General features: G+C 45.3%; 1 long non-coding RNA gene and 1 pseudogene across 2 annotated transcripts in view; one reads left to right on the forward strand and one right to left on the reverse strand.

The window, feature by feature from the left end:
* The first annotated feature begins 3,656 nt into the window (after window positions 1–3,656).
* On the forward strand, window positions 3,657–4,871 carry LOC116527603 (annotated as a pseudogene). Its single transcript, XR_004258623.1, has 2 exons — window positions 3,657–4,318; window positions 4,859–4,871. The product of XR_004258623.1 is annotated as a methyltransferase-like protein 7A pseudogene (transcript).
* Window positions 4,872–9,308: 4,437 nt separating this feature from the next.
* Window positions 9,309–13,385, reverse strand: part of LOC116561505 — a 42,725-nt gene continuing 38,648 nt past the window's right edge. Inside the window, exon 3 of the long non-coding RNA XR_004273455.1 lies at window positions 9,309–9,599. This is a non-coding gene — a long non-coding RNA (uncharacterized LOC116561505). The remainder of the gene's footprint in view (window positions 9,600–13,385) is intronic.

The raw sequence follows: 13,385 nt of genomic DNA on the forward strand, positions 1-13,385 counted from the left end.
AGGGGTGCTCAAGGAGACCTGCTGTGGCATTGGCTGCAGAGTATGCATGTACGTGTAAGAGAGAGAGAGAGTCAACCTGGAATTGCGCCTGGTTGTAGCTTGAAGAGCCCACGGATTACCTGGCCCTGTGATATTTGCATTCATAGGAATCTCACTGCCCTCCTTCTCCAATGCCCAAGCAGGCAAAAGAGACCAATTGTTTCATTTACACACACACACACACACACACACACACACACACACACACTCCAACTTCCTTACCCCTCAGGGCTCACCTTCAACTCTTTTTTTCACCACTGTCTCTCACACCACTGCCTGCCTTCCCATACCTCCCCGACAAGTTCTGCCTCTGGCCCTCTCATCCCTCCTCCCCTCCATCCCCCTGCAGGATCTGCACTCTGGAGGCTGTGCCCACCGAGACCAGGAGTTCCTGCATCCACTTCTCCCCTAAAGCCTGGCTGGGAAATCTTTGTCAGGACACTGCTGCTGCCTTGGGGCCCTGGACACGTCACTGCCCCTCCCTGGGCCATGGATTTTTTCACCCAAGATGAAATCCCCAGATTCCATACCTGCAGAGGGCTGGGGAGGACAATGGGAAGGAGAAAAGGTCTCTGGGCTTTTTCAGGCCCACATCTGGGTTTGGGGGTGGCACTTTGAGCAGTATTTCCCCATTCCAGGGTCTGCCTGGCATTCACCCCTTGGCCTCTCCTCCCCTCCCTGAAGCATTCCAGGCCGTTCCAGCCCCGGCCAGTCTCCTCCTGCCTCTCTATTCACAGGCCAGCACTAGGAGCCCACTCGGTGCCAGGCAGCACACACAAACATCCTCTGGAGGGCTTCCCAAGGCACTGCCAACTCGAGAGGCTGCAGACAGGATTCCTGCCCACAGGAATTCACATTGCAGCCATCCATCCAGCCTCTGTCTCCATTGGCCTCACCAAGACCACCTTAGGAAATCCTGGGCAGAATTGTGAGGCAAGTTAATCCCACAGTCTTTCCCAATCGGTCATCTGCCTGCTCCAAACGTAGGCTCCCGTCTCCATAGCCCTGTGTTACACACACAGCCAAGCACACCCCCACTTTCTTCCCACCCCCCTCCTAGCTGTCCCACCTCACCCTCTAGAACCGAGCTGTGAACTCCAGGCAGCCCCCGGTCCTCTTGCTTTGCCTGGCTCTGCTAAACCTGCCCTAGACTCCCCGATCCCCGCAGCCCCTGTGACTCCTTTCCCAGAGAGGAGGCATTCTGTTTGCCTCCTTGCTGTACTTTGAGAACTATTACTCATTGTCTATCCCCTAAAAACATGTGCTCTGACTCATACAGAAAAAAATATTAATTTTTTTCATTATCTTGGAATGTGAATTGGAATGTGGCATATTTGTGAAAAAAAAATTGAGACGTCCTAAATGCCTGTCCATAGGGAAGTGAAATGAATTGGTCAATTCATTTAATCCTGTGAATTGATCATTCATTGGAACACTATTGGTTGAAAAAAAATCCGTCATGTACTGATTGAGTTTTTAGCCTTTATAGATTGATTGCACAGATGACTGTGGTTCTAAAACTCCAGTGGGCTCCTGCCATCCAGTTCCACCAGGCCTGCCTGAGGCTGATCTCTGCTGGCCCCATGCCACCACCTGATCTGACTCCCTTCATGCTCACTGGGGACTCTGGCACCTGGATCCTGCTTCCTCTTCACTGAGCTGCCTCACTCTCAGTGCAAATGGCCCACCCAGCATCTTATCCTTTGAGTTCCTTGAGCTCCTCAGTTCTTTCACTCGCATCCTTTTTCTCTTGCCTATACCTGAGGTCACACTCTAGATCCTAAACTGCAGGGCCATTGATAACAACTCTCACTGTCATGGGTGGATTCCTCAGCTACACCGGCACCCCCAGTCCTGAACTTGGCTGTTCCATTTTCTCCCCGCCCCCCTTCCTCCTTTCACCTTTCTTTCCAGCTTGGGTTCCCTAACCGTTACCCTCACACTCTCACCCCTGACTCTTCAGTCCCCCCCTGGATAAACCTCTGGATAAGCCCTATTCTGCCTAAACCTCTCCTCGAGCTCTAGCCTGCAGAGCATTAGAGAAACCACATCTTCAAGGTCTGGTGTGACCCCCAATGCGGTCTCCAGCTCAGCGGCATCCGTTTTGCTACTAGGCACTTCTCTCTGCCTTTGGTCAGCAGTGTCTCCTGAGATTCCTGGTTGCTATTGCAAAGCTTCTCTACTCCCTTCCTATCCCCTACCCTTCACCCTCACCTCTCATCCTCAACAAAGAATCATAGCATCCTTCTTCACTGCAAAAATCGAGACCATCTGGTAAAAACTCCTTTACCTTCCTTTCCCCACCCTGCTACCCTTCCTCCTGCCCTCCAGCCTCTAGGGACAGACTCTCCCTCCACCTATGCCCCAGACACTGTTCTCTCTCACCTCCCGTCATACTGCATCCCATCAGTTGTTCCCCTTCCGGATACTTCCACTGCTTCTTTTTCCCCTCCTCTTCCTCTCCCTCTGGCTACTTGCCCCTTTCCCTTCATAGCTAAGTTTCTTGGCAGAGATGGCTGCATGAATTTTATTGGAGCTGTCGGGGAAGAAGTCAAATGTCAGGAGCTGAGGTTTCAATGGGGAGAAGAAGGAGAAACAGTGAGTGCCAATTACCAAAGCTAAGCAAGTTCCATAGGAAGAAAAGCTGGGATGGAAAGTAAGCTGGATGAAAAGCAAGCTAAAGGAAAAGATCGATTTTAGAATGGGGGAGACCTGAGCATGTAAGTTGGCAGAGGAGGAGACAGAGACATGTTTAAGATCTCTTAAACATGAGGAGAGTGAAGCTGAGTAATAGAGCAAGATCCGGCGAGGTGGGTTCAAGAGTCTGGGTGAGGAGAGATAGCGTAGGGAGAAATGCCAGATGTAGGTGATGGGGAGGAAGGCAGCAAATCACACTGCCATGTGTGTACCTATGCAACAATCTTGCATGTTCTTCACATGTACCCCAAAACCTAAAATGCAATTTAAAAAAATAAAATAAAAATGAAAAAAAAAAAAAACAAAGAGTCTGGGTGAGGCCAGTCGTGGTGCCCAGGAGAGATACCTTGATGTCTATGGCAAAAAGGAGGAGCCGACGGTAGCCAGCGATACAGACATATATCCACAGGTGGAAAGGAGGCTGGTTCAGAGAAGGCTCTACAGACGCCAAGAGAAGGACTAGTTCTGCGGCCAGGGGAAATAGAAACAACACTTTGTAGGTCTGCTCTGTCCAACTCCTCTGCACTTGAACATCCTGCACATACACTTTCTCTGGTCTCAGTCCACGTGACAGTTACTCTCCGTCGAGGAGATCAGTAGTCTCAACACTACAGTGCTGTGGCAGGAGGCGTGGACTCTCGTTTGACTCACAATACCTCTTCCTAGCTACATGACCTTGTATCTGACCTCTGTGAGACTCAGTTTCTTCATCTGTAAAACGGGAACTCAATAGTGATTATCTCATGAGGTTTAAGTATGGAAGGAGATAATGTCTACAATATACCTAAAGCTCTCTGAACATATTTTAAAAAGCCAACAAATGGAAGCTGTTGTTGAAGTGAGTATAGCAGATGGCCCTGAGACATCTGCCATGTTTGTGGATATTCCTAGCCTCTCTTCCCGGTGGGGACCCAAGAAGAATGGGACAAGGGACATCACCTCCCTTAATTTGTCCCTTATTTGGCCACTCTGTGGTTGTCAGGGAAGGGATTCTACAGTGTCTTACCTTTCCTCAACATGCTCCCCTCTTCCCCATACGTGTGGCTGTGGGTGCACCTTCCTATACACTGACAGTCCTCACTCACCTTCTCTTTCTGGCCATTGGTATCCTGGCATTTCCCATGTACCTGCTGAACTTTCTGGGCTTGTGGAGCTGGATGTGCAAAAAATGGTTCCCCTACTTCTTGGTGAGGTTCTCTGTGATATACAACGAACAGATGGCAAGCAAGAAGCGGGAGCTCTTCAGCAACCTGCAGGAGTTTGCAGGCCCCTCCGGGAAGCTCTCCCTGCTGGAGGTGGGCTGTGGCACCGGGACCAACTTCAAATTCTACCCACCTGGGTGCAGGGTGACCTGTATTGACCCCAACCCCAACTTTGAGAAGTTTTTGATCAAGAGCATTGCTGAGAACCGTCACTTGCAGTTTGAGCGCTTTGTGGTAGCTGCCGGGGAGAACATGCACCAGCTGGCTGATGGCTCTGTGGACGTGGTGGTCTGCACCCTGGTGCTGTGCTCTGTGGAGAACCAGGAGCAGATTCTCCTCGAGGTGTGCACAGTGCTGAGACCGGTGAGTGAGTGGGGGAGGTGGGCGAAGCTGAACAAAGCATCAGGCTGCTTCAGGACACCTGTGGGTTCAGGCACAGCTCACACTGAGGGCGACCTTTGACAAGACATTTTACTCATTTGTTTGTTCATTATTTATTCAGCAGACATTTCGAGAGATTTTAAGAGTGCTGACTATGTGCAGCAACACAGTTTTCCTGGGGTGGGAAAATTGGTCTCAGAGGCCTTAAGTGAGCTGCACAAAGACACATGGCTCACAAAAATGGCAGAGACACAACTAAAACTGAGGCACCTTCATTTCTAGGCCAGAGGTCTTCTCAGCATGCTGCTCCACTGATGGCTTTCAGCCTGGTGTCTCCCAAATCCCATCACAGAGTCCAGTTTTCTAAAGGTGAGAATTACCAGTCCCCTGTAGTGCATGCCAGAACATCTCCCTTCCCTAACAAATAAAAACTTGTAAGTACGCAGAGAGCCATCTTTATTTGCATCATATGTTATTCAGTTCTTACTCTGGGGCCTCACGAAGTCACCTGCATGCCATTCTCTAGCCCTTTTCCCTAGTGACAGTCATTAGTCATTGTTTCTGGGTAGTGGGGAAAGCATACAGGGAAAGAATGTAAGAGATGGAAGAAAGGAGTTTCTCCGAAGACCTTGCTTATGTCACCATGGGGTGTCTTTGAACACTATTAACTTTTCAGTGTTTCTTACTTCATTATTGATAATTACGAAGGCAATTCATCAATGCAGCCTCATCATTAAAAATAATTCAAAAATGAAAGAACACTGGCCAGGTGTGGTAGCTCATGCCTGTAATCCCAGCACTTGGGGAGGCCAAAGCAGGCAATTGCTTGAGCTCAGGAGTTCAAGACCAGCCTAGACAACATGGCAAAACCCTGTCTCTACAAAATATACAGAAAAGAAAAAGAAGAAGGAGGAGGCGGAGGAGGAGAACGAGGAGAGGAGAAGAAGAGCCGGGCGTGGTGGCCTGCACCTGTAGTCCCAGTTACAGTTACATGGGAGGCTGAGGTGAGAGGATCTCTTGAGCCCAGGAGGCAGAAGTTGCAGTGAACCGAGATTGTATCACTGCACTCCAGCATGGGTGACAGAGTGAGACCCTGTCTCAAAAATAATAATAATAATAAAACAATTAAAGAACATGGGAAGGAATTGTAGCTACTCAAGTTTCCCCTCCCTGGTTGCTGGAAGTTTTTCTATCTACCACAAGTCTACTAATAGTTACTTTCATCTTTCAAGTTATATTTGAACCCATATGTCACTATCATCATACCAAAAGCATACAGTAATGTAATCCCCTCAATTTAGATCACACCTAGAGCACCTTTTATTTCCCCATCCTCATCCCCACAAGCCCCTCTATCCCAAATCCTGGGTTTGGTGGGAATAATCCATCATTTTAGTTTCAAACTATTACTAAGGGTTTTTCTTCCTTGTCTTCTCTTTCAGAAACTCTTTCTAATTTATAGTAGTTTAAAATCACTTTCTCATCATTCATTTATTTAGTACACGCTTCACTAGATTTATTGCTCTCCACTGTTTCTTGTGCTTTTTGTCTTCCTCTATTGTGAGTTTTAAATTGTTTTGTTCGTTTTTCAAATTTAAGTTTCAATTGCCTAGACTACCTTCTTGGATAGTTTCCATAGGAATGGTTCATGGGATATCTTTGTATATCTGAAAATGTCTGTCTTCTCCCCTCACACCTAAATAACATTTTGGCCACGATTCTTAGATCTGAGAACTTTGTGAGTATTGTTCCATGTCCTTGGGCTTCCCAAGTCGCAAAAGACGCCTTCAGTGGCCTTCTGACTCTCTTTCCTTTTCAGGTAACTGGCTTTGTCGTTGGTTGTTTTTGCATCTGGAATTTTCTAGGATTTTTTTTCTTTTCCTTTGAAGTTCAGAAATTTCACAGCATGTGATTACATCCGGGTCTTTTTTCATATTTCTAGGCACTCGAAGAATGCTTCTGAGCTCAATACTTAAGTCTTCCCTGGGTCAGAGACGTTTTCTTGTTCTGTTTCTTTCTTTATTGATTCTACTCCATTTCTTCCTTTCTCTTCTTCTGGAACAAATACACACAAGATCTCCTAGCTTTAGCACCACTGCTCTTATCTTCTCACTCATCATTTCCATTTCATTATGTTTTTGTTCTGTGTGGCAACACAGTTTCTCCATTTGACATTCTAGATGACCTCCCCCATGGCCAGCAGTATTTATTCTACATTTTACTTCCTCTGTTGAATTTTAAGTTTAAGATTTTTTTTTTTAATTGCCAAAAGCTTATTCTTAGTTCCAGATCATTTCTTAGTAATATGCTGCTGGATGACCATGGAGGTTATATTTGGTGTTGTGGATTGTTTTAAAGTTCTATTTTCTTGGTCAGGCACCGTGACTCACACCTGTAATCCCAGAACTTTGGGAGGCTGAGGTGGGTGGATCACCTGAGATCAGGACTTCGAGACCAGCCTGGCCAACATGATGAAACGCCATCTCTACTAAAAATACAAAAAATTAGCTGGGTATGGTGGCGGGCACCTGTAATGCCAGCTACTCAGGTGGCTGAGGCAGAAGAACCACTTGAACTCAGGAAGCGGATGTTGCAGTGAGCCAAGATTGTGCCACTACACTCCAGCCTGGGTGAAAAGAACGCAACTTCATCTCAAAAAGAAAGCAAAGTTCTATCTTCTTTGTTCTGTTGTCCTCAGTAGGAGGCACCTGTTTTATTGTTGGTTATCTCTTTCAGGCCGGCAGCACTCTGAAGAGGGAGGAGAGCCCCCAAATTATCTGGCTGCTCCAGGTATAAACAGATAAGGGCACTTTTCTCCCAGCTCAGGTAAACAGAGTGAGTCTCTCTCTAGGGCAGCCAGCGTCCATAGATTTTAAGGCCAGGGCTGGATCCTTCTCTTGTCCTGAGAGAGTGGATCCACCCAGCTCAGGTAACTCAGAGCATCTTGTCTAGCTCTGCTAGACAAACACGCTTCTCCCAAGGCCTTTGGCTCCAGGGTTCAAGGAACTCAAAGCCTCTGATGAAGCTGCTTTGGGCTCTAGCAAAAGACCAAACCTCCCCATCCACCATCGTTAGCTCATTAGCTTTCTATCCTGTTAGCTGAGTATCCCAGCACAATGGGGGAAAAAAAAAAAAGTCACCTTTCACCACTTCAGCCATCACTTTCCAATATGCTCCACAGATAGATAAACATCGATATGAATATATACATTTTTATCAAAGCTATACATGCTGGCCAGGCATGGTGGCTCACGCCTGTAATGCTAACACTTTAGGAGGCCAAGGCAGAAAGATCATTTGAGTCCAGGAGTTCAAGACCAGCATGGGCAACATAGTGAGACCCTGTCTCTACAAAAAAAAAATATTTTTAAAGACCAAAGTGGCATGCACCTGTAGTCCTAGCTACTCAGAAGGCTGAGGTCTGGGAGGATCGCTTGAACTCAGGAGATAAAGCTTGCAGCAAGCTGTGATTGTGCCTTTGCACAGCCTGGATAACAGAATGAGACCTTGTTTCAAAAAAAAAGTTGTTATACAAATGTGGTTTAAAGAAGCGAACCATAAGACTTATTTTGAAAAATAACAGCTCTTACCTCCACACAATGCCCACTCCCCAATGGCAACCACATTCAAGTTTTAGCCTACTTTAAATTTTATATCCATATCTCTAAATAGCATATTTCTACTGCTACTTCTCAACTTCTTAGGTTTGAGCATTAACTATTGACTTCTCACTCTGCAAAGTAAGAATTTACTTCTCTTTAACAACGATCCTAGGACCACCACATCTCCCACCTCCCCTCACCCTTCTAGAATTATTTCATTAATTGATACTCAGAGCAAAGGAGTATAGTATACTTCACTTACTTTTGGAGCCATTTAATCCATATGCTTCCCTACTTTCGCTTTTCCCGGAGTTAATAAATCATTCCAGAATCTCTTTCACTGATACATCAATTGAACGTATCAACTATTCTATCAATTTTCTCATCTGGAGCCATTTTTCTCAGAGTGTTTCCCCATTCCCACCTGGACTGGGTGCTCTCCAGACCTGACGCACCGTTCTCACCTTGGTACCTCATGTCACCATCATCAGGCTAGGATTTGTCTCTTGCTGGAGACTTTCTGTCTCCTACAGTCCACCTCTTCCTTAGTTTACTTTCTAGTTTTGATAGAGCAAAACCTCCGGTAGCTTTCTGAGATTCGTGAGGAAAACGTGTTGAGAGTACATGTCTGACTCTTTTTATTCTCAAGACTAATTCATAGTTTTGGCAGCTGTGGAATTCCGAGTTGTAAAATGCTTGCCCTCGATATTTTGAGGGTGTCCATTGTCTTCCAGCCACCAGTATCACGCTGAGAAGTCCGAAACCATTCTGATTCTAGATTTCTTATGTGAAATCTCCCACCAACCATAAGTTTGTTGAATCTTCCCTGTCATCGTGAAATGACTTGATCTTTTGGGGATTTAGGGGACTATTGCAATCAACAAACTCGTATCTTTCCGTTCTGGAAATTTTCTCAGGCTATTTCTTTGAGTTTTCTTCCTTTACATTCTTTGTTTTCTCTTTCTGGAATTCTCCTTACTCAGTTGCTGGAACTAACTCCTGAACTGGGTCTCTGATTTTGTATTCTTTGCTCTCCTGTTTCTTAGCACTTTGTCCTTTTTCTCTACTATTTAGATTTCTTTCGTATTCCCTTCAAAGCCTTTTACTAAATTTTGCATTTCTGCTGTCATTGTTTTAACCTCCTAAGGCTCATCTTGTTTTCTGACTGCACCATTTTTATTGCATTTTGTTCTTGTTTCCAAGACGAAATATCTTCTTTTTCTCTCTGAGAATGTTAATAAAAGGGAGAATATTGGTATTAACTAATATTGATCATTTTATTTTTATTTATTTTTACTTTATTTAAATACATTTTAATATATTAATTTTTAAAATAATTTTTAAAATATTTCCATCTTTCCACTTAGTCTCTGCTCACAATTTTTTCTTTATTTTTTGGGTTGTTCTTGTTGTTGTTTGTGGTCTAAGCTTACATGAGAGGCTCTTCTCCCATGAAGAGTGACTTATGGATGACTCACGTTTCAGGGGGTATCACTGAAGCCTTGTTAGTCACTCCACAAGCATGAATGAGGCAGGTCAACCTTGGCGAACTTGCTAAACCGTTCACATGGAGAAATCACAGTGTCAATGTTTTGGGGGTTTCTTTCTCGGCTGGTCATGCACAGAGAAGAATCTTCCAAATCCCTGCCTGGAATGTATAAGCTTGGCTTCCGGCCGTCTGAAAACAAAATGAGAAAAGAGGACAGAGGGATCTCAGCATTCAGTTGTAAACTTTCACTTATTCTTTTATCTTTTCAGTAAAGTGTCTATGCCCTGAATAGGATGTACCATACCTTGTTACAAAGATCCTCTATCTAGCCATCTCCAGAGAATAAACCTCTGCTGAGGTGAGGATGGACAGAATTTGGTTATTCTGAGTGGGGTAAGGGATCCCAAGTTCCAATAGCTTATTAAACAGACTTCAACCAATCCTCAAGGATTTTTTTAAAATCGACTTTTTTGAGGTACAATTTCCTCATGTCTCTGTGTATACTGTTAAATAAAACAAAAAGAACACATGTAGTTACCACAGGACCTCAGCAACTCGGGGGCTCAAGGCCTGTCCTTTATCAGTCAGGTTCAATAAGAAGACAATACCCACATCAGTTACTTAAACAGAGAGAAGTAATGTAATGAATTATTAACTGAGGCTGGCACAGTGGCTCACATCTGTAATGCCGGCACTTTGGGAGGCAGAGGCAAGTGGATCGCTTGAGCCCAGGAGTTTGAGACCATCCCAGGCAACATTCCAAAACCACATCTCTACAAAAAATTTTAAAAACTCCTCAGGTGTGGTATTGTGTGTCTATAATTCCAGCAACTCAGGAGACAGAGGCAGGAGGATGGCTTGAGCTCAGGAGACAAAGGTTGCAGTGAACCAAGATCACACCACTGCACTCCAGCCTTGGTGACAGAGTGAGACCCTGTCTCAAAAAATAAATACATAAATAAGAATTATTAACTAGGTATAGAATTGTTGACTGGGTAAGTGAAAGAGTAACTAACTCTAAAATATCACAGAACTAGCAGAAGTAGCTACCATAGCTAGTAGGGCTGTGGTGACAGAGGGAAGAAGTTAGAGGTTGTAAAAACTTGGAAACTGGCCGGACGTGATGGCTCATGTCTGAAATCCCAACACTTTTGGAGGCCGAGGCGGGCAGATCACCTGAGGTCAGGAATTCGAAACCAGCCTGACCAACATGGAGAAACCCCATCTCTGCTAAAAATACAAAATTAGCTGGGCATGGTAGCACATACCTGTAATCCCAGCTACTCAGGAAGCTGAGGAAGGAGAACCACTTGAACCCAGGAGGCAGAGGTTGCCGTGAGCTGAGATCGCACCACTGCACTCCAGCCCAGGCAACAAGAGCAAATCTCCATCTCAAAAAAAAAACAAAAAACTTGGAAACTTAGAGGAGGAACCCCTGAAACTCAAACTTCTAAGCTGAGTTTCAGGGGCTCCTCTTCTAAGTTGGATGCTAAAAGCAGGGCCCTGTGGGCCTAGGACCCAGACCTCTAAGAAAGGGTACTAGCTAGCTGGTGCTGGCATCTCTGAGTGGGATAGCACAATGAGGCTAATTCTCCAAGTGCAGGGAAAACTGCCAACCGGATGGCAGGGTGAAGACACACCGCTCACAGAAACAGCAAGCAGTGGGGACGCCCACAGAAAGCAACGCCTTGCAGTCTCCCTCTGGCGCCCCCTATCTGCACATTCCAGCCAGGAGCCAGCTGACAAGGTGCACTGAGCACCCCAAAGCTGAGAGTCTAAGCGTGGGTTTGGAGCTAAGAGACAGTAACTTCATAACTGTCAGCCGGCAATGCCACCTACTCTGCATCACATTTTCCCTGAGATGAGACCTACCCATTTTTTTTGGCGTTTGCACCCATATCACCAGGGCTTCTCCAGCACAGCCCCTGAAACCAACACCTGAGTCATGGGTTAGAGTGATTGAAGTGCCCTGATTCTGGCTTTCTGGGGGAGTCATATAATACAAACAGCTTCCATTCCTACCATCATTCCTGGTACACAGCAGGTACCCCCAAATATTTCTTGAATAAGGCCAAGCCTGTATTCGACTATGTGCTGATTAAACCAAGATAGTTTTGCCTAAAAAAGCATCAACTATTTTTTTAAATAATAATACGCTATTATGGTTTAAGTCTGGCATTCAAAGTAGGGCAACCCTTTAGAAAAACAATCTGGTTAAAAGCCATATCCATGAAGATATTAATCATGGTGCTATTTATAGAGTGAGAGATAGTAGCTCATGTGTCCTACAACAGAGGCGTGGTTACGTTGTGAAACCATCTCTCATTAGCATACTATGTCTGCATGTAACACCAGAGTTATGGGAATAGTGGTGTACTATCAAAAAAATACTTACGCTTTGTGGGGGTTGGATACCACAATGGGTAGAGCAGAGATTTCAGAGTCAAAGCTGTCTGGGTCCCAGTGCTAGCTCTATCGCTTATTCGAAGGACAACTGAGACTCCTTGAGCCTTGGTTTCTTTATCTCTAGTATCAGGGAAATGCCTACTTCCCAGGATTATGTTAAAGATTAAGTGAGAAAGAGAAAGCAATCTATACAAATCTTGGTACATGCCAGGTATTTTTTAAGCAGTGAATGTTTTTATTGTCTAAAGTAAATATACAGAATGGAAAGAGGTGGCCGCATTACACTTACAGGGCGCACTGCAGGAAAAAACTAAAAGGAAATATATTTAGATACTAAACAATGATTGTATTGAGGGCTGGAATTATGATTGACTCCCTTTCCCTGTTTTCCAAATTATGTCATAATTCAGTATATGTATTGGATCTCTGTCCCCAGCTTCTGACACAGAGCTCCTAAACCCTTGTAATATGCTGAGTGATGGGATGCTAGGAGCGCCTTTTGTTCTAATATTTAGTCTTCGATCCCTGTTCCTGACACAGCGCTCCTAATTTCCTGGACAATAGGAGTAGGGTTTTTGTTCTAATGAGCTGACTGCTGGTGGGCTCCTGGATAGTATCAGGATGGGAGCTGGTCATAAGAAAGGTCAATGTCTGATTAGAAGCTTGGAACTTTCAGCCCCATCCCCCACACTCTGGGGATGGGAGTAGAGCTAAGGGTTGAGTAATAATCTATCATGCCTGTGTGATCAAGTGTCCGTAAAAATCACGCCTGTAATCCCAGCACTTTGGGAGGCCGAGGCAGACAGATCACGAGGTCAGGAGACTGAGACCATCCTGGCCAACATGGTGAAACTCTGTCTCTACTAAAAATAGAAAAATAGCTGAGTGTGGTGGCGCGTGCCTGTAGTCCCAGCTACTTGGGAGGCTGAAGCAGGAGAATCACTTGAACCTGGGAGGCGGAGGTTGCAGTGAGCCAAGATGCACTCCAGCCTGATGATAGAGTGAGACTCTGTCAAAAAAACAAAAAATAAAATCCCTAAACTACAGAGTAGGCGAGCTTCCCGGTTGGAGAATACATCCACGTGCCAGCGCCAGGAGGGCGGTGCATCACAACTCCATGAGGACAGAAGCTCCTGCACTCAGGACCCTTCCAGACCTCATCCTATTTCCTCTCCATCTGACTATTCATTTCTATCTTGTACAGCCTCCTCTGTGATAAACCAGCAAACCTAAGGAAAGTGGCTCTGAGTTCTGTGAGCCATTAATTATTGAACCTAAGGAGGGAGTGGTGGGAACCCTGGATTTGTGGCCAAACTAGACAGAGCTGTGAGTACCCAATACTTGCTATTGTCATCTGAAATGGGAGCAGTCTTGTGGGACAGAGCCTTTAACCTTCAGGCTCTCCCCTACCCTGGGTAGCTAGTGTCCAAACTAAAATCGTGGGACACCCAGTTGGTGTCTGCAGAGAACTGGGGAATTGTTTTGTGTAGAAAACCCATACATTTGCTGTCAGAAGTGTTGGGTGTAGAGAAATGGTTTTCCTTTGCATATATTATTCATGAAATTTCG

The sequence above is a fragment of the Sapajus apella genome, unplaced genomic scaffold, assembly GCF_009761245.1.
Source record: "Sapajus apella isolate SASKATOON/1434 unplaced genomic scaffold, GSC_monkey_1.0 scaffold2, whole genome shotgun sequence".
Taxonomy (NCBI): Eukaryota; Metazoa; Chordata; class Mammalia; order Primates; family Cebidae; genus Sapajus; species Sapajus apella.